Below are 21,261 nucleotides of genomic sequence, written 5' to 3' on the forward strand. Positions count from 1 at the left end.
CTTGGCAGAGAAATGTCCAATGATTTCTAGAAATATGAAAGCTTGGAAATATTATTATTATTATTATTATTATTATTATTATTATTATTATTATTATTATTATTATTATTATTATTATTATTATTATTATTTTGGAATTCAGGTTCCCTATCCCCTAACCCTTACTCTGCATTTGCTGGAAGAGCAGGGACCTCGTTACGTGTCTGAATGTCTCCACCTAAGAACTGCTGCTCATCCCATATAGTCTTCCCAAGTCTTATTATTGTGGGTGGTCACACTCAGGGAGGCTCAGAAGACGGTTACCAGAAATCAAGACTTCTTGGTTGTGGCCCCATTCTTGTGGAATAAGCTTGTTCCTTAGAGCCATCAAGCCCTTTCATTGACTTAATCCTTCCCTGAGGTGTGTGAGAGACCTGGTTTCATTCCTCTCTACGGCCATCTTTAGTGTTTTCAGTGTTTTGGGGGCAGTTTTTAGGTTTTAATTATTTAACTTTAGGTTGTGTTTATTGTTATGGGTTGTTTTGGGATTGGGAGGGGTTGGATTTAAGGTGTTGTAACCACCCAGAGTAGTGCTTGTCACTAAGTCGGGCGGTATAGAATGTTGCAGAGAGATCTCTAAGGATGTTGCTGGGTTTTGAATTTCTGGTTAAATTTATCTATGTGTGCAGTGGAAGTATAGGGACTCAGAGCAGAATAGCTTCAAGTTCCCCAGATTAGTCTGGGGAACCTGAAGTTTGTGACACAGCAGTTAAACTGCTGTACTGCAGCCATAACTGTGCTCACAATCCAGGGTTCAGTGTGAGATTGCTGACTGCTCAGGTTAGTAAAATGAGTACTCAGCTCACTGGGGGGGATAATGTGTACCCTCAGCTCACTGGGGGGGGGATAATGTGTAGCCTGCATAATTAACTTGTAAACAGTCCAGAGAGTGCTTTCTGAGCTATGTGGTGGTATATAAGTAGCACACTTCGCGTTTAGTCCACTTTTTTTCTCATCACCTGGCATTTACGGTCTCAGTAACTCAGTCTGAGATCTTAATAGTAGAAAGAATAAAAGGTTTCATTACTTAAAAATCAACAGACAACAGCAAACAGAGAACAAACATTACTGCTTGCAACAACAGGCAGCAATAGACTCTCTTGACTCCCAACAGACTATTAACTGCCAACAGACAAAAGGAACCGGGGGGGGGCAGCTTCACAGCTGAGAGGCAGGGCTCTCTTTGAATCCAGGGACAGGAAAGGAAGGCTAATGCAGTTAGTGATGGGCAGTCACCCCAACCCAGAAAGGTCCTTCCTAGCCACACCTATTAGAGGCAGCATGTGAGGTTAAAATAACTTTAGCATACATGTGTATGAAATAAATAAATAAATAAATAAATAAATAAATAAATAAATAAATAAATAAATAAATAAATAAATAAATAAATAAATAAATAAATAAATAAATACAGTGCCACAGCCTGAAACTTATACAATATACTGAAATGTCTACATGAGAGCTCTTTTCCACTTTATTATCTTCTGAAAAATCACACTTGACATTTGAATATAATGAAATAAGAGGTAGAACGTAGCTTCAATAAAAGAGGAAAGAGTGCAAATGAATCCTCTATCTTTTTACAGAGCAAGGGGAAGGAGAGAAAATATACTTCAGCAATAAGGATTTTACATTATGCAAGCTCAGGAGAGGATTCATAGTCTGTCTGATTAAAAAAAAGAACATATAGAGCACGCTAAAAAAAACAAAGAGCCCGTGGATGTTCCACCGGTTATATAAGGATTAAGGATAACTTATAGAGTGTGAGTCTCTCCGAAGCTGTATTAATCTTCTGCTGGCAACCAGTAAATAAATTTGTTTTTCCTGTCCCAGTGTTTACTCAAAGGCTTTGCAGGCTGTGCAGCACACAACAGTTTGTATAAATGAGAGAAAAAATTGACCTCTTTTGTTCATCTTACAAAGAAAATTGGCTGGAGCTGATCCGTTGCTGGCTGTGGTACATGAAACACATTCTGAAGTCATGTACTGATGTTCCCAATGTGTCAGATCTTTTTGATGGCACATTCTGGTCTGCAGGCTAGCCACTGTTTTTGTTTTGAAATGCATTTATTTTTCTTTGCATACTTATTATTTCATAATCTCCATGGATCGCAAAGGTATGTATCCAAAGGTTAACCCTTTTTTTTATGCTCAGACTAATCCAGCAAGGTTTTTTGGGCTAAGAAAATGTCCCAAGTGTATCTAAAGAACCTCATAGCTGAGGCATTATTTTGCCGCGCACAATGACAACACTCTTCAGGTCAGATGGGATCCTTGCTCAACTACTCTCTCAATAATGAATGTAAAGCTTAATATTGAAGGAAATTTGGGGATATGTTCAGAAATGCTTCTTGAGGAATGTCAAGAGAAGCAAGCAGTGATATGGATGGCACAATTTGTGAGTGGGGCCCTGCTGCTCTAATTTGCCACCCACTTTCATTTGAAGCAAAAGGCTGAGGTAAGTGAACAATTTCCTGCTTGACAGAGAAATATTCGGTAATTTTAGGGAATATGAGGGCTTGCAATTACTTTTGGGGGATATAGCTTACCAAATCCCGCACCCTGCATGCTCTGAAAGGTCAGAGACATTTTTCCTCAATGGGGAATTTACTTATTTTTCTTACATTGTGCACCATAATACCATGGCAGATAGTGCTCTCAACAATTAGATGGATCATGATTAGGCTGGAGGTGCCCCCCCCCTGAAATTTTATGGCAAGTACCCACCCAGCTTATTTTAGGAGCCATGGCTCATTGCCACATATTTTGCAATGCTCATTTGGAAACACACAAATAAACATTTGGAGAATTTCAAGGCAAGTTCAGATACATTTCACACACATGTAGCTGCTGTCATGGAATATAGAATGGCCTTAGGCCGGATGGGCAGGAAAGAGAGCAAGCAAGCTTACCACAGGCAGACATAATCCTTCTGAGGCATTCTCTCCTAGTTCAGTTCAAATCACCTGACGAAACATTTGTGAAGGTTCTACTACATACACACACAGCTACATCTGTTTCTGTAATAATATTGCAGGATAGTTTACAGTACCATAAATGCAACTGGGCCAACACTGACAATGAATGAATAATCAATGAATATGTGTTCAAGGCTGTCCGGCATTTCCATGCATGCTCTATCATCCAAACCTGCCCTACTGCACTTTCTGTAACATGAACAGAACAGAAAAGAAATATTTACTTTTAAAAAAGTTCATAGTAACTTCTGAGTCACAGGTGTGAAGATTTGCTTTAGAATAACAGTACCTGATGACGACATCATCGTCATCATAATATATTATTTATTTATTTATTTACTTATTTACTTACTTGCTTACTTACTTACTTTTGGATTTGTGGCCACTACTCTGGGCAGCTCTAAAAAAGTAACATAAATAGACAAACAGAATTAAAACAATAAACATATAAAACAAGCACCCACCCTTAAAAATAAAGTGATGAGAATTGATTTTTTTTGCTTCAGTCCCACTTCTTACATATTTAATTGCATTTGTGTAAACAGCCATACTTTTCACTCTGCTCTCTTTAAGAATTAACAGATAATGGAAATTAAAATATGAGGGGAAAGACATATCCCATGCTCTGATTTAAATGCACTTTCTTTAAAGTCACTGCATTAAATGCTCCAATTGCTTTTCTTATATAATGAGTAATGAGGAAAGAAGCAAAATCTCAAATGACTGCTTAACAGCCTGCCACCTTGATCACCCTGCTCAAAAATTGCTAGTCCGAATCGGATGTACCCTCAGCATTGGACGTTCTGTTTGATTTTGCAATGCTCAAAGAAGTGAAATGAATTCATCCCAAGGGCAAACTGCTGGAGCTTGTTTACAAACTTGATTGTCTGTCTTTGGGTAGGCATCCATTTGCAGGGAAGTCATTTTCCCTAGCTCCTGTTAACTTGTTAAATTGCCTGTTAGATTCATCAATTTCCCTTGTGCCATCACACAGAATGAAAGGGTTTTTCCACTCTGAAGAGCGTGCTTTAGAAACTTTTCTCAGTTTGAATTTTATGAAGCATTTCTCTCCCAAAGGAGAGAACAACAGTGGGATCCATGTTTTATGGATTTCAGGGCAAGTGCTAATTCATTTATCTTTTTGTTTTACAGATTAGATTAACAAAATCTGATTCTGCTTTGGGTGATGCTTGTATACTGCCCCATAGTGCTTAAAGCACTCTCTGGGAGGTTTTTTAATCATACTCACCCCCAGTGAGATGGGTGCTCATTTTACTGATCTTGGAAGGTTGGAAGGATGTATCAGCCTCAAGATGGCTGCCAGATGCGTTGCTAGCAAACACTGACCATGAGCAGAGTTTTAGCTGCAATACTACAGTTTAGCCACTGTGCCATGAGAGGCTCTTCGATACGATAGTTGCACAGAGAAAGATGGCTGGATTTCACTGAGGAGGCCACAAATGGATTGCTCTCCCCATGCCAGACTGAATCTGAAGCAGGTTGAAGACTCACTAGAATTTGTCAATGACTGAAAGGCCTTCACTGGCCCTAGTGTTGTGATAGCATGCCCAGAACTCTCTTGAACCTTCAGTTTCACTTTAGCCTTACTTAGGTGTTATCAGTGGGCGGTGGCAGAGTTTCCAATTAAGTTGTTATAAGCTGTATAGTTACCTTTACTAGTTGTTTTGAGAGATGAACATAATGTAACTAATAGTTTTAAAACTTATTCTTTAGGTGTAATACATAACATATTTTGTTACTTGGCAGTGACAAATAACACCTGTTTACTTTCAAAAATTATATTTAAATTTTATTTATTTATTTATTCATTTTTTACCCCGCCCCTCTAGACAACGTCCCCTCCATACAACGCCTACATTTAAATGCTATTTTGGAGAGCTGAGGAGTTTAAGGACATTATTTTATTACTTCAAAGTGACAAGCAAATTATTCTTTGGTTGTTGTGGCCACAACAACCATTAGATCCAAGCCGTGAAAGCCTTCAGAAATACAAATTATTCTTTAGTTTTGTATTTTGTTCTTTTACAAATAGTTCCAACTGGCCATTAGAGGGAGCCACAATATATCTTCCTGCATTTTTTTTCTGGCACATTAGTAACAAACATGTTTCATAACATGCAATGCGGCATATTACTTGTATGAGAAAACCAACAATAACAATAAAAGCAACCTTACTGTCCCAAAACAAATAGATTGTGGGATGCATGTAAACCCAGTCTCCACATCTCAACCCCACGAAGAAAACCCTCTGAAGTTCCAAAGTAGCACCTTTAAAAGAATTCGGCAAATAGTTCCTGTCCTCACCATTCCCCAATCAGCCTTGCCACAGTTTTAAGCATAATGCCTGGATAGAGGTTGTGTTGCTGAAAATAGGGACGGACAGTTCTGCCAGTTTTAGCTTCCCACAATTTTTAATTTATCCAGTGTTTTGTTGTTGTTTTGTCGTTAGGTCATGTCTGACTCTTCGTGACCCCATGGACTAGAATAAGCAGGCCCTCCTGTCTTCCATTGCCTCCCAGAGTTTGGTCAAATTCATGTTGGTCGCTTCGGTGACACTGTCCAGCCATGTCGTCCTCTGTCGTCCCCTTCTCCTCTTGCCTTCACACTTTCCCAACATCAGGGTCTTTTCCAGGGAGATTTATCTTCTCATGAGATGGCCAAAATATTGGAACCTCGGCTTCAGGATCTGTCCTTCCAATGAGCACTCAAGGTTGATTTCCTTCACAATTGATAGGTTTGATCTCCTTGCAGTCCAGGAGACTCTCAAGAGTCTCCTCCAGCACCACAGTTCAAAAGCATCAATTCTTCGGCGGTCAGCCTTCTTTATGGTCCAGCTCTCACTTCCATACGTCGCTACTGGAAAAGCCATAGCTTTGATTATGCAGACTTTGGCAGCAGGGTGATGTCTCTGCTTTTTAAGATGCTGTCAAGGTTTGTCATTGCTTTCCTCCCAAGAAGCAGGCGTCTTTTAATTTCGTGGCTGCTGTCGCCATCTGCAGTGATCATGGAGCCCAAGAAAGTAAAATCTGTCACTGCCTCCATATCTTCCCTTTCTATTTTCCAGGAAGTTATCCAGTGTTAAACTGCATTGATTATGAATCCTTTTTTATATTTCATTAAATAACTGAAACACAAAATTATAACTAAATTAAAAGTTAAAAAACTTTTCAAAAAGACAAACATAAACCTTAAATCTGGTTTTTTTCCCCACAGAATCAAAACAAAAGTTAAACTTAAGCACAGTTTTCAGCATAATTCTCCAAGGAATGTATTTTTGTATGCAATTTTGTCAGACATGCACATTTCAAGTGGGAAGCAATTTTCTAGATATATGCATTTTACTCATATTTTTCCTTAAAAGACATATTCTGAGCTTTTTAATTTTTTAATCACAGTATCCCATTGGAGAGTGCAGAAACGGCAGCCAGGGACATTTTGCACCAGATACTACTTGCTTCCAAGTAGGGAATAACTTTATTAGAACTTTATTTTCTACTTCCAAAGCAGGGAACATGCCATTACCCTTTTATTATTATTATTATTATTATTATTATTATTATTATTATTATTATTATTATTATTATTATTATTATTATTATTATTATTATTATTATTATTATTATTATTATTATTATTATTAACCTAATCTTTCCACATATCTTCCAAAAATGCAGATTAGGGCACATACAGTGTGGATGGTGGAAGCTTGAGAAGTCTGGTTAGTATTTAAAAGGTTCTTATCTTTATTTCAGTCTGTTTTATCTATCACTTGAGTGATCCTTCTGTTCACACTGATCAGCATTTTTATTACCAGGAGAAGGGTCCAGACAGGTAATTGGATTGCTCCAATTTGTCCCTCTTTTGATTAATAACACTCCCCTTCCCGCCCCCTTCTCTTCCCTTTCCTACATCTATTATTCAGTGAACTGCAGTGAGTTTCCTCTTTTTTGTTTGTTTAATAAAGTAAAGAACATAGTGAAACATCAATGCATCTAACTAGCATGCATCTAACGTCTTGCGTCCAAGTTATCTAAAAGACCACATCTCTCTCTATGAGCTTGCCCAAAGTTTAAGATAATCTCTCAGTTCAACCACCCTTCCAGGAATGTTTGGTGGAGACATGGGAGAGGGCATTTTCTGTCGCTGCTCCCAGACTCTGGAACTCCCTCCCATGGGAAGCTAGGCTGACCCCATCTTTGCCGTCCTTCTGCAAGCAGGCAAACACCTTTCTCTTCAGGCAGGCATTTCCTTACTGACTGGTGGTCTGAGAGGGTTTTTAAATGGACTGTTGTGCTCCGTTAAAACTGTTGTTTTAAATGTGCTTTAGTATTGATTTTACTTTTTTAAAATATAATACTAGTTTAATTCTTTTTAAAGTTTAAAATATTTGTATGCTTGCTGCTTTAGTTTTTAATTATTGCCTTTTTAATTATGTAAGCTGCCTTGGGTCTTTCAGGAAAAAGATGGGAAACAAACAAACAAACAAACAGCACGGTACACATAATATTGTCAATGTATCTTATTTATCTAGAACAGCACTGAATCAATAGGGAAATATATTATTTAAATAATAAAAAATGGTAGACTTGATGAAAATAGAGTACTCATTCCCTCCAAAAAATTAACTATGCGTGCAAATCGTATTCAATTATACCAGCCCCCAAGAACCCTTGATTGTAACAGTTGAGCTTATTTGTAGATATGGGCTATTCATATTTGTATCCCTGGGGATACGAATACAAATAGTGGCACCACAGGTGCCATTTCCTCTCTGGCTGGCCCACTCACTGGCAGCCATGTAGCACTGGAGTCCTTCATCCTCACACCAATCCAAGAAGGAGCCCTGGCTGGTGCTTCCCCCGAGTCTCCCTGCTCAGCTGATGAGTGGTCAGCTGCGTGGGGAGGTGGGGAAGTGCCAGCAGGTCTCCTTTCTGGATTGGGTAATGATAAAGCACTGTGCAGCAACTAGTGAATGGATTGGCCAATTCTGGGGGGAGGGAATGGGGCTCTGTAGTCCCTATAGTGCCACTATTCATATTTGTATCCTCAGAGATATGAATAGCCCATGTCTACTTATCTTAAATTTGACATGATTTATGTACCTAAAAAGAGAATCCCTTCCTGTCAATAATCACACACTATAGGGAATTTTACACAAGCAAGATCATGTGTTGATAACTACAATAAGAAAAATAATAACTATGCACCACTGAGATACAGAATACTGTAAAACAATTTACCATATTTGTACTCCGGTAGGTGCCCCAGGACTGTGCAGTTTGCCAATGGCTATACAGACTGGCTCTTCTCCCAGGATGCCTAGTGGGGATTCAAACTCCTGGCCAGATACCCAGCTCACTGAACTGTCTGGCCAGCTTTGTCTATGACTATACTTGGATGCAAAGATGTGACCAAAGGGATCCAAGCCAGAGTGACTTGCTTTTCAAACACCTGATGAGGAATGCAAATGAAATCATCTCTTTGGTGAGCACCCCTAATGTGCCATATATCTGATGAGATATGGATTTTCTTTTCAAGTGAATTCAATTTGGCCACCATTTTAAAAAAATGAGAAAAAAATAATCATAACTGATTGCTGTCCAACATCTAAAATTGTTCATAATATCTAGAAAAACAATCTGCCTAAACCAATCGGACTGCTGCAACCAATTGTTAATTGATCAAAATTGGACTACTACAGAACTGGTAGCGAAATTTTGGGTGGCATGCCATAGTAGCCAGAATAGATAGCCAAACTTAGACATTGGTCTTACATTGTTATATTTGTAGTTTTATTGCTTTTTTGCTTATTTGATTTGGCTTTTTGCAGTATATGTCAGTACTTGAAGCTCTGCATTTAATTTTGTTTTATGTACATGGCTTGATGCTGTAACAATAAAGTGTGTGTGATTCCAGTCTACCTAAAACTGATACTGCGGAAGTCTATGTAACAAGACAGCTGTTATTGTAGGTTAACACACTGTTTGTGGAACTTACACAGTTTTATGCAGTGACCAAAAATAATCACAACCGACACAGAATATCTTACCATTTGGCAAGCAAAGACAGACAGACAGACAGACGGACAGACGGACAGACGGACAGACGGACAGACAGACAGATAGATAGATAGATAGATAGATAGATAGATAGATAGATAGATAGATAGATAGATAGATAGATAGATAGATAGATAGATAGATAGATAGATAGATAGATAGATAGATAGAGAGATAGATAGATAGATAGATAGAGAGAGAGATAGAGAGATAGAGAGATAGAGATAGAGAGATAGAGAGATAGAGAGATAGATATTGGAGTTTCTCATTCTTGAACCATTTTGGTGTTCCTTTTTTATGTGCTCATGCCCTGTCAGAACCTCTGGCCCCATTAGTCCTGTCAGCCTCTTTGGAGAGTGACCCCCTGGCACATTTCTCTCGTGGCAGCTCTAGCCTCCTAATTACAGGAAAATTGAGACAAAGAATATCTGGAACAAGGGTATCTCCTCAGTTCTGACCCACTGACACAGAACAGAGGAAACTGGTCTGAAGACGATAACAGGTGAGAATTTTGTTTTTGTTCCTGTTTGATCAGAATTTATCAGATTTCTTCATGGACTGATGCTCCATAGGAGTTCAGTAGGCTTTGAATAAATAATGCTTTAGAGTGAACTCCTTCCAAGAGCTTGAGCTTAACACAAAATGGCAATTCTTTCGTTCAGGCTCTGTGCAATTTATGCTCCTTTTAAAGGCACTATAGAGGGTACTCATCTGATGGATCCTATTGACTTTAATGGGACTTGAAAGGTTGAAGCTGTCTAGTTCATTCAAATTACAAATTAGCCAATGGGAATTAAAAATAAAGGAGACCTATCCATTCCCACTCTTCCCTGTCTCACTGATTTGGTAAATGTCCTGCAGCATTTGAACTGGTGACCTATAAATCAGAACTGATGATAATTATCTGTCTCAACTTCCTTTTTTTCATGCCTGCTACTGTGACCCTGTGCTCTTCTATCTTTCAGTCTTGATGTAACATGCCACAATACTTTAAAGAGGAAAAGGCTGTAACATGGATTCACTGTAGTGTAATGAAAGGGCTTGTAATCTATACACAGGCGGGGAAAGTTACTTCTCTAGATTATAACTCCCAGAATCCTTCGGTGGCCATGTTGACAGTGGGATTCTGGTAGTTGTAGCCCACAAAGGGAACTTTTCCATTCTTTGACTTAGATGTAAAACCTTTCTTGTTTTGTTCTCGTGCATGAGAATGAGGCACTACAGATTTCAGATGTGTCATAATGACATATTTTTCTCTAGCTATCCAAGCTGTCAGGTGGTGAAAACAATGTTTGCACAAATTTCATGAATTCTCCAAATTGCATTCATCTATGTTGTATGGCCTTTTACTAGTTGTATGAGCATTGGCTATTCATGAATTTTTTGCATCAGTCAGCTTGTCCTGTGTTTCTACAGAAACTTTGTTTCTATAAACTACAGAGAGCTTGAGAAAAGAAGCGTTTATCTGTCTTGTTCTCACACTGCAGGAGAGGATCTTTCAGTTTAAACTCCCGAGAGGTTGTTCTGACAGGTTGAGACGGTCTCCTTCATTGAGAGGGAGTAATTTATTCGATGAATTCATATCCCTGGTGTTCAAAGGGGAAAATCCTACAGGGTGTAGCTGTCCTATCCCTGTTATTTTTGAGCTGGCTGTCTCAGTCCTCAAGCATCTGAAGGTAAATTTGTGTATGCCAGCAATGTGCATTCATGTTTAATAAATCTGAGCATTCAAAGACCAGCTGTACAGCTCTCTCAGTGGTGAGTCTCCATATTTGCATTCATTTTGCTTGGCAGCTCATCAGAGCCTGAGTTTAGCAAAACTGTCAGGGCAAGGTATAAAGCATATTTATTTTGTGTAGCATTTGATAGGACTGGAAAGGAAAGGTTGTTCCACTAACATTTATTTTGGATTATTTTCTTCAGGCTAACTGCTATTTAATTTCTAAAACTGACCTACCCAGTCTCTAAGAGATGGAAGACAAAATGAAACAAAGCTCCAAAGTAAGGTGGGAAATAGCACATTAGCATCTGTATTTGAAAGTCTATAATTACATTGTTTCCCCGAAAATAAGACAGGGTCTTATATTAATTTTTGCTCTACAACAGGGTTATACTGAGGACTTGAAGAAGGTTGATTATGATATGAGCATCATCCAATGTCCAGCCATCACTAATATCTGAGAGAGAGGAAAAAACACTCTTAAATATTTAACATGATTTCTTCAGTATTATATCATGTTTAATAACTAATATAATAGCTGAGCATCTTGCAAGGTGTTTGAAGCAGGAAGATTCCAAGCATTAAGTCTGGTCCTGTTTCATTTGAATGGCATTTCATGTGTGAGGTAAGAATAAGTTTATTTTTCCCAATAGTATGATGGTGAGAGCTTGTCTCCAGGTTACACAGTAGGAGAGCGGTGAGTAAAACCATGTTAGACAGCACAGGGTAGTGAGAAAGTCATATTATATGGTGGCTCTAGACACTGCATGGTTCACTGCCAGATGGGATACCTTTATCATGAAGGAGGTTTTCTCATAGTAATACTTACCCATTGCACTGCAAGTGTGTTGGCCTTTGAATTTTCCCCAAATGCAGAAAATGTGACTTCTATAGTTTGTGGTAGGTTTATAACTCCTTCACTGAAATAAATGTTGGAGATTGTGGTTTTTTAAATATATATATATGACTGCTTATTCCATTTATCTAAATGGACTGTATATAGTGGAAATTATGGGATGAAAATTATGGTTTTCCAATCCCAGTCCTCAAGTAAGACTAGTTTCTTAGCTGATTTCATCTGATTCTGGGAGAAAAATTTGGGCCTAACACAGTAGTGTTGTCTTCAGTCACTCAAAGTCATTCTGGGTCATTATGATTTTTTCCAGAGATTTGAATAGATCAAATTATGTTGGCACACACATATACACATAGGGTATTTGTTACCAGATATACTGGAAAGTTTCTCCTGTCATATGTTCTATAGTAAAGACAGATGTTGTTTTCCCAGCACTGAGTTTATGTGTTACTACATTTCAAAACTAAGACGAATGATTAAAGATTTTTTTTAAAAAAAATGGTAGAAGCTATACCTCAACATGGAAATAAATTAAGGCTGCATATCAATCCCCCTTACTCAGTTAACACAAAGGAACACTGCTGCACATTGTAATATTTGAAACTTTTACACCAACAGAACTACTCAGTCAGACAGGTCCACTTCATCATAGACACTTTGAACCAAGAGTAGACTGTCTTCACCAAGAACTACTTTCCACGCTACCCAAACCAACACTGAATGCAGTCCTAGATTTTGTTCGCAAAGCACAATTGGCCCAGCACTGCAAAGGCAAAGAGAGGCAAACCAAGAAATGTGATGCTCCTATCTTCCAAAAACAGTCACCAGGGAAACTCAACAAGAAGGATAACAAAGGGTCCACAGCAGAGGACACAAAGGACAAATGGGTGAAGAATCTCTCAGACAGGGAACTCACTCGGTCAGAGAAGGAGTTCATAGCCAAAGGACTAAATTTTACCATCACACCCAAACAGATTCCAGTTGTGGACTTCATTACAGCCACAGAATCGGCTATCCTGAACAACAATCTACCAGTGGCAGAAGCTGAACAACTGTGGATAAAAGTTTATCCAGCACTTTCCAGCGCTCATCCACCACCATCCTACCTCATGTACCTCATCCTACATCGTAAGCAGCATAAGCCAAGTAACAGACAACAATGCTAGATACCTGGTCACCATCTTAGCACCATTGGTTGGACTCTCAGATCACCACATTCACAAATCAGGAGTTTGTGTCCAAGGTCAGGGAACTGAAACTAAATACTGATAAAACCATGGTATCCTTTGATGTCACATCCCTCTTCACCAGCATTCCCACTCCCGATGCCTTAACACCTGTAAAAAGGAGACTGGAAGAAGACAACACTCTCTCCACCAGAAGCAGTCTCAACACAAAACAGATATGTCTGCTCCTGGCCCTGTATCTGAACACCACATTTCACCTACAGAGGTGACTTTTACAGACAGAAACATGGCTGTGCCATGGGTTCCCCGGTGTCACCCACCATTGCCAATTTATACATGGAAGAAGTGGAAAAGAAGGCGCTAAACACCTTCCAGGGGATGACTCCGACTCATTGGTTCAGGTATGTGGACAAAACCTGGGTGAAGATCAAGATTCTGGAAGTACAAGCCTTCACAGACCACATAAACACAGTGTACTCAAATATCATAATTCACCAGGGAAGTCACCAGAGACTAGCATTCCTGGACAGTGCAGTCATCATTCAACGGCAATTTAGGAATAAAAATCTGTGGAAAACCTACACACACTGATCAATACCTGTAGTTTGACTCTCATCACCCATTGCAACACAAACTAGGGGTCATCGAGATGTTAAACCATAGAGGAAGAAACATTGTCACCTCCACTGAAGCCAAAAAGAAGGAAGTCAGACATCTGAAGACAGTCCTTAAGGCCTGTGGATATCCAAAATGGGCCTTTAATAAAGCAATGCCCCAACCTAGCAAGACAATGGAACAGTCTGAGACCCAGAACTGATGGAAGAACCTGGTCATTCCATACATACATACATACATACATACATACATACATACATACATACATACATACATACATACATACATACATACATACATACATACATACATACATACATACATACATACATACATACATACATACATACATACATTTACTTATTTACTTATTTGATTTTTATCCTGCCCTTCTAGACTATGTCTACTCAGGCCGGCTCACAATAAAATTATCCATTATTCATGGCAGATGTGTCTGAAAAACTCAAAAGGATTTTTGGTAAACAACACATACCCATGCACTTCAAACCCACAAACACACTAAGACTTTTCCACCCAAAAGATCAGTCACCAAAATACAAGCGGTCCAATATAGTGTATGTGGTGCAATGTGAAGAAGAGTGCTTGTAGCTCCACACTGGAGAAACCAAACAGTAACTAAGGAGAATGGCCCAGCACAGCAGGGGCAATGTTTTAGGACCACAATCAGCAGTGTTCCTTCATTTGAAAGACAAAAGACACTTCTTTGTGACCAAGATATAATCATTTTGAACCAAGAAGATAAGTGGTTTAAGAGAAGGGTCAGGGATGCCATACATGTGCATCTAGAAAATCCCTCACTCAAGAGGGGTGGAGGCCTTAGACACAATCTGTCTCCTATTTATCATGCTGTCCTTTCATCTGTCCCCAGAAAGATCAGGACCACACACCCCAGAAAGACCACTGTTAACAACTCTCAATGGCCCATGACAATCGGTGGAGAAGGACTACAGAAGTGAAACTTTCACTCACACACCTCCATCCTTTGTCCATCTAACGGGCCTATTCAGACCAGGGGGAAGTGAAATTAACATGGAGTCTCCTTACCAACTCTCCTCAGACTGAAGAAACTATTTGGATGAGTAGCAAAACGTTTCAACCAAATAAGAAGTCCAGTTGCCATGACTCAATCTCCAGATAACCTCACCTGGATGACGGAGAATCTTCACATATATATTATATTAAAATATTCAGTAAAAGCATTCCAAAAAATAGACTGAGAAGTGGCCAGGTATGATCCATCACATTTATTGTCTTTTAAATTATAAATCACTAATGAGTTCCAGAGCCTGGGAGTGTCAGAGTAGGCCTTCTCCTATGTCTCCACCGAGTGCATATGTGAGGGTGGTTGGACTGAGAGAAAGGTCTTCTGTCAACACCCAGGAAGGCTCATAAAGGGAGATACAATTTTTGAGATAGCTTGAACCCAAGACATTTAGGGCTTTATAGGTTAAAACCTATACGGTTTTTCAATTAGTGGAGAAAAACTCTGCCAGCAAGAGTTTTTCTCCACTAATTGTGCTTTTGCACATGAGCAATAAGCCCCGTAAGTCCCTGCCACAGGACATTCTGAAGACAGAGCACAGGTTCCACAGGAGCACAGCCACCTGTTTTCCAGCAGTGGAAAAGCTATTCCACCATATTCTAAGAGGTTTGGAATTGCAGGTTCTGAGTTTGCTGTTTTCCGTGAATGGATCTGATCTAGGTCTGGAGCTTACCCAACTAATTCTACCATTGCTTACAACGGAGGAAAGTCTAAAACAAAGGGAAACACACACACACACACACACACACACACACACACACACACACACACACACACACACACACACACAAATATGTAGGCTTTTAACATGTAGAGTTTTTGTTTTTGTGTGAATAGTTTGGTAAGTGTGGTAGCCCCCCACCAACCCATGTATCCCCAATTAAAGGACATACAAGGAAACCTATGCCAAACAAGACAAGTTTTCTACTTGCTCCATCCCACCATCTATGATGCTATCTCTGCTTTTCAGAAATATCCCTGCAAATGGAGAGGGACACAGCAATGACACCTTCTGCCACTTCCTATCAAAAATTCAGAGTAATCCTGTGTACTGTCTTCTGTCAAACGTACATCAAATCAGGGATATTTATGTGATCAATTGCACATTCAATGTTTAGAAAAGAAAAACAGAATCAACTCACATGTCTTAAATGCAAGGTTTATTCCCTGGCTTAGTATTCACAAAGCACTCAGTAGTCATACAATATCTTATATATAATACTTCAAAATAAACCACATACGAGCTACGAATGAAATTATGGGCTGTGCATGGCATGGCGCTTTATAGTTCCTGCTAGACAGTGTGTTTAAATAGGAATTCCCATGGAATTTAATCTGTTATGAACTCATCTAATCCACTCCTCCTGGATTAATATATTATTCAGAATCTACAAAATCACCAGGAATCAGATTAGGCAAATGGTGCTCCTTCATCTGGAAGCAGTGTTTCTCCAAGGAGCAAATTGTCTGATTGTAAAAACACATCAAAAGCAGAAGGCTGATTTTTCATTGGAATATAAATTTGGATTCCTTTGCATGTCTGATAGCTGAGATGTGTCTGACAAAGGAGACTGCATCACCAGAGGGGAAAATAGCAGGAGTTACTCATTCATCTCATTTGTTCTACTCTAGCTTTCACATTTCCAGTAAATCATTCCCCCCACTTCATTGTTTTAGTTGCTGAGTAGTTAACTGTGGCTGTTACTGCTAATTTTGGCAGTTTCCACACAGGCAGACAGACAGACAGATATGTGCTGGGCTTTGATTATCAATGTTATGTTGCTTTATTGCAGGGTACCTGGCCATGAGCCTGGTTTTGACAGTGAATCCAGCCCATCACAAGGCCCTGTCACCCAATGAGGCACCTTCAGCACTCATTAGTAGTGTAACTACACAGTGGGGGAAAACCCTGCTATGATCCATTGTGCTCCAAAAATTTTCCAACAGGTGAAATCACTTTAGCTGTCCACCCCTTCCCTTCCCTTTTTAAAAAAAAAATGATTTGTTTGATTGATTGATCGATCAATCAATTGATTTTCTTTCTCCTAAAAGATCCAAGGAGGCTTAAAGGATTAAAAGAAACAAAGATATGATCCATATCATCAATTATTAAAATATATTTTTAAAATTAAACAAATATGTTAAAACTCATAATAAAAGTACAATTAAAAACAGAAGTAAAACACAGAATAAAATGATCGTTTTCAAAAAATCCCCTTGGTCAACCAATCATTTAAAGGAAAACCTGCTTGAAGAGAAAGATACAGTAGTGCCCCACATGATGACGATAATCCGTTCTAGGAAAATCACTGTTAAGCGAAATCGTCATTATGCAAAAAACAATTCCCCATTGGAATGCACTGAAACCCATTTAATGCATTCCAATGGGGAAATTACCTCGTTGTCCAGCGAAGATCGCCCATAGGGGAAGCCATTTTCTGAGTGCCGATCAGATGTTAAAATTGCTGCTTTGTGAAGCATGGGTCCGGAAAAGACAGGGCAGCCATTTTGCAGAGCTGGAAAAATCGTCGTTTTGTGAATAAACGGTTCGCAAAGCAAGGACCTAATTGTCATCAAATGAAAATCCCCCATAGGAAACATCATTTTGCGATCGCTATAGCGAGCACAAAAAAGTCGTCATCATGCGATTTCGTCATTCTGCTGGGTCGTTGTCATGTGGGGCACCACTGTATTTGCCTGCTTGCAGAAGGATGCTTAGTTCACACCAATATAGAACTTTGGTCAGTGTTATCTGAAGTGACAAGTCTATTATATATTTTGTGGGTTGTAGCATTGAAAAGGATGACAGAGTACCCCCCTCCTCTATTTTCATCAAGTCTGCTATTTTTATTTTATTTTTATTTTTTTAACATTTCCCTATTGATTCAGTGCTGTTTTAGATAAACAAGATGTATTGGTAATATGTGTTCCATGCTTGTTTGTTTGTTTGTTTATATCCCACCCTTCCCCTTAAAAAGAACCCAAGGTGGCTTCCATAATTAAAAAGACAATATTTAAAATCTAAAAGAGTAAGTATACAATGGGTTTAAGAAAGATTTAAACATTACAGTAAAAACAGTAAGCAAAATTTTAAACACATTTAAAATAACAGTTATAATTGGTTAAAAACCCTCTCCAGTTAGCAGTCATTAAGAAAAAGTCTGCCTGTAGAGAAAGTTTTTTGCCTGCTTACAGAAGGACAGCAAAGATGGGGCCAACTTAGCTTCCCGTAGGAGGGAGTTCCAAAGTTTGGGAACAGCAACGGAAAAGCCCATCTCAAGTGTCTCTCCCAAGCAAACTTGTAAAGTTGGTGGGACTGAGAGAAAGGCCTCTCCTGATGACCTTAATATCTGAGTAGGCTCATAAAAGGAGATAATGTTTTAGATAGTTTGGATCCAAGCTGTTTGATCTATTGAACTGCTGACTTTTTTAAAGCATTAAAAAAACCCATAGCTTGGAGACATCAGACACTCAGTTGAGGGGACCACCACCAGTGCCCCTTTGCCCTGGATCAGGCCATTACACAGGGTAGAAAGGGAAGAAAAACAGAGCAAAATTAAATCACACCTGCTGGCTGAACAAAGAGACATTTTCCCACTGGACTTCCTCATGCTGAGCTTTATATTGTGTATTTGCTGGTTTTTAATTCAATTGCATCCATGCCTAATTGAACACAAACTGTTGGGTAAATGGCCAATGTAGTCACCCCTTGGGTGCATCTCTCGCCTCCTGTGTTTTGTGTATATCCCAGGCAAAGGAAACAGTCCAAGTTAGAAGTTTGCATCTCCTGTTGGGGCAATGTTGTTCTTTTCCTAGGTAAGTAGCAAATAAATTAGTATTTGTTATGAACATATGATATATAATGGGTAAATTAATAAGCACAACCTGCTGCAACTACGGGGAAACTAATTTATGTTTAATCTAATAAATTAGAACATGGAAAAAAAGTAATAGGATGTAACGGCCACATTGCTACACAGCTTGCAATGACAGTTCCCATTTACAACTTTTGGGTTATGAAGAAAGATTAAGTCTTGTGTGTGTGCATGCTTTATTTTAAAGTAAATTCCAGAATTACATCACATTCTGATAGCAAGCTTGCTTTCATTTCTCCCTTTTTTTAGTCAAGTAAAATCAAAGAAAACATCTGACATCTAAAGCAAAACAGTTTGCTTTGAGAATGTGTAAAAAATGCTTAACCTTTTGAAAACTTAATCCCATTTTGATTTTTGCATAAAACAACTCCTCAGCAGAAGGAGAGGATGAAAATCTGAGAGCAGTAATGCATACAGAGATGTGATATCAAGACCCCACTGAGTAATTTAGCTGCATATCTGTATCAAGAATGATGCTAGCTCATTTGGTCCAGAAATGCAGAAGTATCCTTGATAAATATGCCATTATAGATTGACTTGGAAAACAAACAGGAAGTAAACTAAAACCTGGGGAGACAAGGGCATTGACAGAAATAATTTGTCATAGGGAAGGGAAGAATCGATTAATGATATCCATGGATTGTTGACCTGAATATAATTTTTACCTGTATACATTCAAAGAAATATCAGTTTAGGATATTAGGAAGGTATCTTTCCTCCACTCCCCCTTGCCCACAGCTATAGGCAAAGATGGGTTGGACAACTTCCAGTTGTTATTGTTTAGCATATTTCCTTCAAAGTATTTGTGGGGTTGGAACAAAAATGGCCTCTGAAGATTGTATGTTTTATATGTGTGCAGTTCTAAGACATTTCACAGAGTAAGGGTCTTACTTCTCAAATATGAAGTATCTGGGTTAACGATACTTAACTGGGTTAGACTGCCAAAGAATGTCTCATGAGAATGATGTGAAGTCATCACTTCAAGCAAAGTGATGCCTTCCCCTCACACCACAGGTAAAATTAATCACATGCAAGGGACAAAATTACATGTGTGACAACATATGAGAAAGATGTTAGGCTTTTCATGAACATCCGTGTCCACAAATGTATGAACACTTTTATGGGGGGGACACACTTTAAAAATAGTTTTTGTGGCGCACTTCTCACACTCCATATCATAAACTGAATCATTACTGGAACAGTGAACTTCAAGATCTAACTTGTTTATGCCAACAATGGATGGGTAAAAGTTTTTACATGTTTTCTATTATACTAGTAATGTTAGTCTTACACAACATGGCACTGAAAGAGAACATAGCATATAAGACTTAGGTTGGCACCATAGTCCAGAAGTGGCACATTTTGTTTTTGACACCTTCAAGAGTGCTCTTTCGAAGTGAAAATGACCTTTTCCAAATTTTCAGATTATACAAATCCCACAACCAGATTGTTGTGTATGGATGGTAGGGATCTGTAGTTCAATACAGCTGGAAAGTGTCAGGTTCAGGAAGGCAGTCATAGAGCAAAGTATATATCAAATTGCACAGAAAAAAAAAACAAGTGGGCAGCAGAGTGCTGGGTAATGAAGCTTCATTTTATATTCCCAACCCTTGCAATAATACCGCCTCTCCTCTACTGTATAAACCATCTAGAAACAGTTTTACTGCATGATCTGATATTGTCTCCATTTAGCATACTTTAAATTCCAGTCCATTCAGCTGGCTTCAGTTTTTATAAGGCTCTAATTCATGTCAGATACCAGCTGAAACTATCAAAATGAGCAGTTATTCATCAAACAGTCTCTTCATATTTTGGGGGAAACAAAGTAATTTACAAAAAATATCACTTGGCAAGAGATGAACATAAGGCTATAGTTCTATTTTATAGTCTAATCATATTTGTTTCCATCACTGATAATGACACTGCAAATGGTGAAAGCTGGGTGCCTTTCTGTTGTCCTGAAATTAAAGCCATTTTCCATTTGGCAGCATCTCATGGGTACAGGGCCAAGCAATATATATGGGTGCTACAAAGGGGCATGAGCAGCAGGACTCTGAAGTACTTGTCACCAGAAATGAAAAACAACAACACTTCTCCCCCCCAACAGGGCAAACTACTCTACACAACATTATTACAATTCCTGTGGGAGGGATGCATTTTTCTTGCATGAGGCTCTTTGGAAAGGACTCAGAATTCCACAAAATTCAGCAAAAAAGCAGGCAACAAAGAAACAAAACGGGCAAAAGAGACACTGCTTTCTCAAAAACAAGGCCTCATTTTCTTGTGGAAATCAGCAAGGACTCAGCAAGGAGCTGTGGCATGGCAAGGCCTGGAAAACCACCATGAACTAGCAATTTGTTGAGTACTCTGTACATCTTATGAAGAGATACCTCAGCGGCAAATTTGCAGGCCTTGCCAGATTCCTCACCTCCATTTTTTTTCTCATCAGGACCTCCAACATTTGCCCAAACTGTCTCTGCACAAAACTAGAGCTTTACATTTGAGAAGCAGAGCATCCATGCACAGCAAACACAAGATGACTTGCTGATTATCAATGAAGACCTGGTCAACCCCTCCGATGATGACAATCCTTGAAAACAACAACAAAACAGCCACAAGAAAACAAAGCAGCAGTCAGTGCCTTTTTACCCAATTTCCATTAATTGATTGTGTTTAAGGATCTTTCGTGCTGAAGTGGTATCGGTCTAGATTTGCTTAATTTGTGCAAGAAATAACCCTCTTCCTCCTCCTGTTCTCTTTGTGGAAGTGCCAGAAAATACCTCATCTTCTTGTCTCACAAAGAAAATACTTTCTGCTGTCCTTTTTTCTCATGCATTAGAAAAAGACA

The 21,261-nt window shown here is 38.9% G+C and overlaps 1 pseudogene; it reads left to right on the plus strand.

Moving 5' to 3' along the window:
• The first annotated feature begins 2,143 nt into the window (after positions 1–2,143).
• On the plus strand, positions 2,144–21,008 carry LOC140707032 (uncharacterized; annotated as a pseudogene).
• Positions 21,009–21,261: the final 253 nt, after the last annotated feature.

Source organism: Pogona vitticeps, chromosome 4 (assembly GCF_051106095.1).
Source record: "Pogona vitticeps strain Pit_001003342236 chromosome 4, PviZW2.1, whole genome shotgun sequence".
NCBI classification, from domain to species: Eukaryota; Metazoa; Chordata; class Lepidosauria; order Squamata; family Agamidae; genus Pogona; species Pogona vitticeps.